Source organism: Grammomys surdaster, unplaced genomic scaffold, assembly GCF_004785775.1.
Source record: "Grammomys surdaster isolate TR1022 unplaced genomic scaffold, NIH_TR_1.0 187, whole genome shotgun sequence".
Classification (NCBI taxonomy): domain Eukaryota; kingdom Metazoa; phylum Chordata; class Mammalia; order Rodentia; family Muridae; genus Grammomys; species Grammomys surdaster.
This window is the reverse complement of record NW_021604632.1, coordinates 1-8,954: the sequence shown is the minus strand read 5'-3', so window position 1 is coordinate 8,954 and position 8,954 is coordinate 1.

Here is an 8,954-nt window from a genome sequence, read left to right as displayed (position 1 = left end):
AGGTGAGCTTAACATTTTTCCTTATTTGAATGACTAGCTGAATATTCTAGTAGGCTGTTGATCTGAGCTGTGTCCTATAGGCATCTGAACGGGAAAAAGGTATTTGCTAGAAGCTTGGAGCCTTTGTGTCCGGAGAAAGCTTAGCATTTATCATGATATTGGGGACCATTCTACACTAACAGGCAAGATAATGAACTAAAAGTACTATCTTTGATCCCGTATGACAATTGAAAGTCCAGAAAAAAATGAGTAACCCTATTCCAAAGTAAAGAGAACTTTTCTTTACTAGGACTCCTAGGATACTCAGGGAAGGATGAACCATCTTCAAATCTGTAACTAGTTATTAAAGACTGAACATTAGCTCATGTGAGAGTGTGTAGTCACAGGAGTGTGTAGTCACAGGCAGGCGAAGACACACACAGCAGGAGGTCTCTTTGCTGCAGGGTTTTCAACCAGAGATGCCTCGACATGCCCATAGATACGACCATGTCCAAGAATGCTAGAAAGAACCCCCTCCACATGTGGAACTGGAGCTACTGACACATGCGAGTTGAAGAAGCTCTCTTTGGACCTTTTCTATTGCCAAATCGTAAAGCTGCTTGACAGGGGCTTTTATGTTCATTAATACTCAGGCAAAGATGAGGACACATTAAGGTTGCAGCAAGATAAAAATCCCACCTTAGACGGAGGGCCACAAGGAAGGAAAGCCAGGGTCCATAGTTTACACAGGCTCCAAAAGAGATTTTCTGCTTCTTAGGGAGAGGGACAGAGCTACCCCTTCACAACCCACTGTGGACTCAGAGCAGAATATGGCTGTCATTAGTAGGCAGAACAGGAGTTTCCGAAGAACTCTGGAAATCCAGGAAGTAGGGGCTCATCTTGGTGCAGGGCTGGAAATTTACATCTTTACGGGACTTTCCTTCTTAACCATGCAGGGTTAAAGTGTTATTTGCTGGTTGACTGTAAAAACTTTTAAAAGTATGCTTCAAGCCCCCGGGGTAGCAGCTAAAAATAACTAAAGAAATAGGACTATACATTATGAGTCAATCATGGAAATAATCTTTGCCACAAATGATGCTGCCATAATTGGGCATTCCTGTGCAAACAAATGAAAACTAGTACACACCTTACACAACATGAGAGAAGAAACTAAAACTGTATCACAGGCCACTGTACGTAAACAGACAAAACTTTTAAAGAATACTAGAAAGCTTTGGCAAAACCAGAGATTTTAGTTTCTTTTTTTTTCCCAATTCAACACAACAAGCACAGTGCATTTTGCAGAAAAATTGACAAATTGGATCTCATGAAAATTATAAATTCCTTCCCTTCAGAGGGCAATGTTAAGATGAATAAGCCGGCCACAAGCTATGAGAAGATATTTGCAAAATTCATATCTGATGAAGGATTAGTATAGATAATCTATAAAGAATGCCCAAAACTCAATAATAAGAAAACAACATAATACAAATGAGTAAAGCATTTGAATAGATTCTTCATCAACGAAGACACAGGGGTGATGGATGTGGACATGGAAAGATACAGTCTCATTAGTCATAGGTAAATCCTGGTTAAAAACTACAGCGAGACGCCACTGCCCATGCATTAGCTTTCAGAAACTTAATAGGCAACTCGAAAGGCAAAGAACAGAAGTGTTCGCAGCCCTCCTCCTTGCCTGGTAATGGGTGCAAGGCAGTATAGCTACTGTGGAGAGCAGTCTGTCATTTGAGTAAAATAAACCATCTTCTCGAATATAATCCAGTAATTTTATCCCCCAGCCTGTATTTGAGAGTACTGAAAATTGTGCTTTTACACACACACACACACACACACACACACTCAGGAACACACTTCCACATACACATCCACAGGCATGCACACACACACAAATACACACACACATATATATATGTGTGTGTGTGCACACATATATATACACAAATGCACATACACACATATACATATACACTCACAAGTAAACACACACAGGACCACACTTCCACACACATCCATAGGCATCAACACACACAAATACACACAAATATATACATATACAGTCACATGTACACACAATAACATATGCAAACACATTCATAGGCATGCCTACACATACACGCACACACACACACTCACACTTTCACACACACATACACAGGTATGTCCCCACACAAATATACTCTCACATATACATACATACATACACACACACACACACACACACACACACCACTCCAAATACAAATGTTTAAAGTATATTTATTGTTGCTAGAGAATAGAATCCACCCATATGCCATCCAACTAATGGGTGGATAAATTGTAATCTTCACATTTAGTGAAATGCAACTTAGAAATAAGACAGAACACACATCATGTATGTGAACATTGCATATGGGTCTCAATTATGTCACAGGAAGTGGAGGAAGCCAGACTCAAGCCAATTGTTACAGCACAATTCCAGTTACTCGAAGGTCTAGAAATGAAAATATAAGAACAAAAGTCATGAGTAGCTGCCAGCAGCAGAGGAGAAAAGAGATGATAGCGCATTCGGAGTTCCTTAGGGTGACAGGAAACATTCTTTATTGTCTACAATCACTGTTCTCTCCACATGATTTTCCACATTCGTCAAGATTCACAAGTCTGAGCACAAAATGCTTCACTTCATTGGTTATTGGTTTTAACGCACTAAGCCTGACTTTTAAAAGAAGTAAACTTGGAGGTAAGAAGACATGAATTGTGGGCCATATATGGAAGGTCACCATGCACCAGACTCTAAGAAGAGCAAGGCATGGTCCTAGGCCATCTCTCAGGACTTCACAAGCTCCAATAAAGGTCAATTGTTTTTCTTAAAAATGTCGTTTTTGTCATTCTATTTACTCTAACATTATTTTTAGTGGTATGTGTGTGTGTATCTTTACACATGCATGTGGGTGCCCAAGGACAGACGAGTGTGTCTGATCCCCCAAAGCTGGAGTTACAGTCAGTTATTAGCTGCTTGATGTGGATGCTGGGAACCAAACTCAGGTCCCCTGACAACCAGCAAGTGTTCTTAACTGCTGTGCAGTGTGAGCAGTGTCTCCAGCCCTCAATCCATTCACTGAGAACTTAACGCAGTTCCTCGTTTAAGATGGAAGGATGACCTACTTCCAGTGAAATCTTACAGTTTTATAGAAGTTGATCATCACCATTTTCCCCCTAAATGAATACTAGTTATAAAGTCACATCTTCACGGAGACAACCCCATGTTGTTTAGGATACTAAGGCCACATATCAGAACCTTCTACAACCTTGATCAGTCCACAAAAACTCATCCTAATTACATTTCTAATTTGGAAACTCAAAACATACACCTGTATTTTAGATCTCAGAAAAGGGCTGAAGGAGAGAAACGGATTTTGAGGTCTTCCTGGTTTATTTGACTTCCCAATTATTAAACCTATGTAGTTGTAGGCTCACCTCTAGGACACAGAGTTTATGCCTTGCCTTATAGAAGGGACCAGAGCAGCATTCAATCTATGAACATAGGAACTGGGAGTGGGAGAAAAAAAAGGCCTTGGGAAATTCAAAGATCTCTCTCTTCTTATTGTCTCTGTATCCATGTCTTCCTGTGACCTCTTTTTCCTCCTCTGTGCATATCCTTCATAGTTCCTTTTTCTTCTTTCCCAACTTCACTATGCAAAGTAGTAAACATGACCACCTCAATCTTTATGTGTTCTCAGGAGGGACACCACCTACAACCAAATTTCAGTCACTCAATTTCCCTAGGTGACAGTACGGGGTTGGAGGAACTTGATTAGGTGCCTGTGGTAACCCACCCAGTCATGCTCAGGACAGTGAGATTTGATTGGCCACTCTTGTAAGACATTTTCTTCCTACCTTTCAGAAACACTGTCAGTCTGATACCTGGAGTGATGCTCATTCATTTGAATATCTTCGGTCTACAAATTCAGATCCACAATTCTCAGATATTTATAACTTTTTGTGTGCTGGCCTCATGGCAAATGTGAACAATTATCCACAGTGTAATTGAACATAACACAGAAAATCATTTTAAGATGTTGTCTGAAATCACCTCCACACCATGTTTGTTTATGAAATAAAAATGAATGTCTTCCTCATACTTGGGTCTTATCCTCCAAACACCACATGATGTATTGATAAATATTCCGAATCTGGAAATAAAAGATTCCCCAAATCCAATAAATGTCTGGTCCTAACAATTTTGGCTAAGAAATATTCAACCCGTATTTCTGAGACTGCTCCATGGGTGTAGGAATTTCCTGGAGAGCTTGTGGCTTGTGTCCCCTCAGAGGTCCTTAAAAGGACTGCTGAATCATAGCCTCCACAGTAGAACTCAAACTTGGCTGCACGCAGGAGCCACCTGGGGAGTGTTACAGCTACGGATGCCTGGAGCCCATGCCCCAAGTTTCCGCTGGAACTGGTCTGGAAACAGCTTGGTCATCAGAAGTTCTAAAAGCTCCCCTGTTGAGCCTAAAGCTCAGTTGAAGTAGAGATCCACCGGAAGACATACTTGCTAAGCATCACAGGTGATTGTCAGGACTAGCCAAGTTTAGGAATGCTTCTGCAACCCACATCGTCTGCAAGAACAAGGAATAACTCTGACAAGGTTATTTAGGAAGAAGATGTGAGACAGATGCCAGAGATAGCCCAAAGGTCTCCTAGACCCAAGATTCCCCAGGTTTCAATTGCCTAGGTATCTAGGTAATGACATCTTATTTGCTGGGTTGAAGAAACAAAAATGTCTGGAGAGGAAGAAGAAAGGCTCAATCAGTAGAATGCTTGGCTTGCAAGCCTGAGGACCTGACTTTGATTCCCAAAGCCCATGTGAGAATTCCAGATGTGGTGGGAGCGGCATACTTTTATAATCTTAACTTGGGAGAGGTGGAGACAGGAGGATCTCTGGGGTTTCCTGGCTAGCCAATCTAGAAAAATTGTTGAAATCCAGACCAACAAAAGACTGTATCTCAAAGAAAGTGGGTTCTCTACTAGTGCCCCCCACAGACACATGTACATATAGCATGCATGTATACACATATGCAGGGGAGAGAGAGAGAGAGAGAGAGAGAGAGAGAGAGAGACAGAGAGACAGAGAGAGACAGAGAGAAGTTCTATCATTTCCCATGCAGCCATCCTGTATATATTTCCTTGCCACCTTTTAAGGACTTTGGAAGCTTCTGTAAGATCTTAGGGTTCCCAGGTATGAATTATAAAGACACACTTGGATTTTGCAACTAATAATATGCCTTTGGCTTGCTTAAAGGTCTGGGAAGAGAATTCATACCAAACAAACAGAATAGTATATTTGCATCCTGGCCCTTTTCACCCCACTTCAACCCTCCCATAGAAAGCTCACATGTAATGGCAGCAAATCCATTGAAACCCTGATTTAGAAACACTTAGACATTCTGGTCAACAACAAACTACATGTTATTTTTAGTATCTCATCAGATTTTTTTAAAAAACAAGCAAACAAACAAATAACCAAAGCAAAAATCTCCACACAATGAGGCAAATCTTCAAGAGGGAAAATTATAGCTTGCTGACCACATTTTTATGGACGGATTTCTAACCATTAACCATTGGCTGCAAAAACACATGAATTCCAGTCACTTCTGGGCAAAGCAAATTGGACTGGTCTTGGAAGGCAGCGTTCCATCCCAAATCCAGGAAGCTAGCGCTTCCTTTCTCCCTTCAGCCTGCTCTCCTGTCTTTCTCTGGAAAATTTAGGTTCATACTCTCATTGAGTTGAACATCAACATATCCAAAGCTCAAATTAGTCTTGGTTCTGCTTTTACAACAGAGACACAAAAGATGGGCCTGTGGAGGGTGGGGGAGCACTTCTCAAATCAGTTTCTCTCTGCCAGACAACTCCCAAGAACTTAGTTTTACTTTAGATTTTCTTGTTTTCTTCCTTACCATCTTGCAGATCTCAACATTAACCATTTTGCAAGCTGCCAGACTAAGTATTATAAAGACAGTGTGGCAAGATTGGAACTGTGCAGCCTAAGAAAAGGACAGGGAAGGAAAAGCCAGTGCCAGGAGGCATCTTGCAGACTTCCCTCTGTCCAATGAACTGTTATGTTATAGATGAAGAAATTGGCTCATTGAAGGCTTTAATCTCATGGCTTCGAAGACATGCTGGAGGTAGAGGGCACACAATCAAACTCACACATTTTATAAGGGGATTTCTGGTCTTTACTTCCATGTCTGCGTGATGTGTGCAGAAGCTAGAACACAAGGGAAAAAATGTGCTCCAATCAGACACCTACACCTCTGCGGATCAGAAGGGTTTAGAACGGGGCAGCTATGAGAGACGAGTTCCGTCACAGAGTTCTGCCTTTCCTTTGGCAGAAGTGTCTTGTAGGAACAGATCTGTCTGCTGGGCCTGATGTGATATGCAGCTGTGAACAAGTCTGGTGGTACCGGGGATATTGCTGAGTGTACAAGGCTCGCTCACAAGGAAGGGCTGCAGAAAATGTCAAAGCTTTCTGTAACCTGCTTTCCTGTTGATATGATACAAAAAAATGCACGGACTGTAAAGAAAGTTTATTTTGGCCTGTGGTTCTGGAGAGAAAATCATTAAGGGACTGAGGTGTATAAGAGCATGTAGCAGGAGCAGAAAGCCAGGGGGCCAAGTCACAAGTCACAAGCACAAAGCAGAGAGGGCAAACTGGGAGTGGAGTGATGCTGAAAACTCTTGTAGCCTAATCCCAGGTCCCATAACTAACCCATAGAGTGTCAGCAGTTGGGGACCCAGTGTTTGAATACAAGAGCCTATTGGAGACCCTTCTCATTCAGAGCCTTTGCTGTGTCTGGAGTGTTTTACTCAGGAACCATATCTACCCAGTGCTCTGTTTCTAGGGAGAAACTGAAAAAATACCCCGGAGGTCCAGTGGGATTTGCATCTCTAACACACACTCTCTTCCTCCTAGCATCTTTGGGCTGCTGCTCAAACACAGCCAGCGTTCCATACAAGTGAAGACTGGGAGCTGTGTTTCATTATGAGTTTTGTAGGCAGGCTAGTTTTAGAGCTGAAAAGGAACATCTTCAGCGGAAACACTAGGAGGTTTCTCCCTGATCACTGACACTGTTTCTTCTTCAAGAAAAAAAAAAATAGTTGTTCTATCTATTATTCTCTATCCCTCCCTGCCCTATGTGAGTGTGTGTGTGTGTGCTCACATGTGTGCGTGTGCATGTGAATGCAAGTGTGTATAAGTTAGAGATCAATGTCATATGTCTTCCTCAACCCCTCTCAACTTTATGGCTTGGGGCAGGCTTTTTCAAGGACCCTCTCATTCACCAATTCAGCTACACTATCCAGCCAATGGGCTTCTAGGATCCTCCTGTCTCTGCCTCACTGATGCTGGGATCATGTTTGTGCCACCCTGCCTGGCTTTTTATGTGAGTGCTCATATAAATGAACTCAAGTTCTTACGCTTGCCCAGGATATACTTAACCATCGGAGGCTCCTCTCACTCTAATTCCTTTATAAGAAAATCATTTCATCTTCAAGGGAACTAGAGCCTGGAGAATGTATTCTCTAATTACCACTAAAGCATGCTTCCCAGTTTTCCGGTTTTTTATTATATGCGAGTGTTCATTTCCATCTATACATATGTGCTCGTATATGGGAATGAATCCATATGTTTAATACCCGTATACATAAGAATAAATTCACTCTCTGCTTTTTTTCTGTACCTGAAATGAGTACATCAAAATTTGCAAAAGATAATACTAATAACCATATATAACTGAATTTTAGCACTTGGCAAACTCCTTGCCTGCTCTCATTTCTTCCTGGCCCTCTCTCTTACTCCTTTTACTAAGTCTGCTCCAGAGCTCCTCACTCACCCTTGCCTGCCTCGCTCTGCCCACAGGCACTTGAAGAACCAGTTTCTCTCCTTCCCTTCCCTCTACCACCATAAACTTACAACACATGGCTCAGGACAGGGCACTGTCTTCAGTATCCTGTTTTCCCTTTTCTGATACTTTCTTGTTGGTTTTTGGATTCAGCCTTCCAAACCCCAAGAGCACGCTTTCTAGGTATAGAGAAAAGGAAAGCACCCCCAACCCCCTACCCCACCCCACCAATCCACAGAATCCTGCTGAGTGTGTAGGATGCACCAACTCAGTGGTGCAAGATTTGATTGGAAGCAGCTGACAGCCCAGCCATCTGGTAAGTGCACTCACCAAACAGCCTGTCCCTTGTGGTCCCTTAAGAGAGGCATTTACAGTCTTTGGTCACAACTGCTTTTCCTTTGTTCTCCTGAATGCTGAATTGGGTTTTGCTTTTCCTCTAGTAGGCATGGGATAGGAGAGCTAAGGGTATTGTTGCAGGTTCTTGAGAAGGACCCTGGTGCTGTCTATTGCTGTGGCTTCCTAATGAACCCCAACCTTCTGGATCCTTTCCTTTGTTTCTCCTGAAGAACTGATGGTCCTTTTATTGTATTTCAAAGACTGCACTCTTGGTGAATTGTGGCATTCCTTTGTAGCAGAATTACCTCTCTGATAGCCAAGAAACTGTAATTATCCTGAAGGTAGGCACCTGCTCTGAACCTGGAAGCTAGCACAGCACAGCCCCTGAGCAAACCATACTGGATGATTCTCAGCCTCTTCAACTCAGTTATTAGTGGGAGGTGTTGTCAATGGACAAGGACTTAGAAAAATGATCCACTCTAGAAACCATGGACTCACTGAGTCTCTGACATGGCCATAGGAGGGGCATGCTCTTTGGATGTCTCTAGGGCTATCCAGTATCACAAGAACTCTCAGGTAATAGATAGTCCTACTGGTCAGGTAGGCTCCAGTGATAGACTGTAAACATCCCCAAGGAGAAAATGATCCCCCAAATGCTAATCACAATGCATTTACTCTGTTTGAGACCTCCTTAACCTGAGCATGGCACAGAGATCTTGGCATGCAGTCAATGAGCAAGT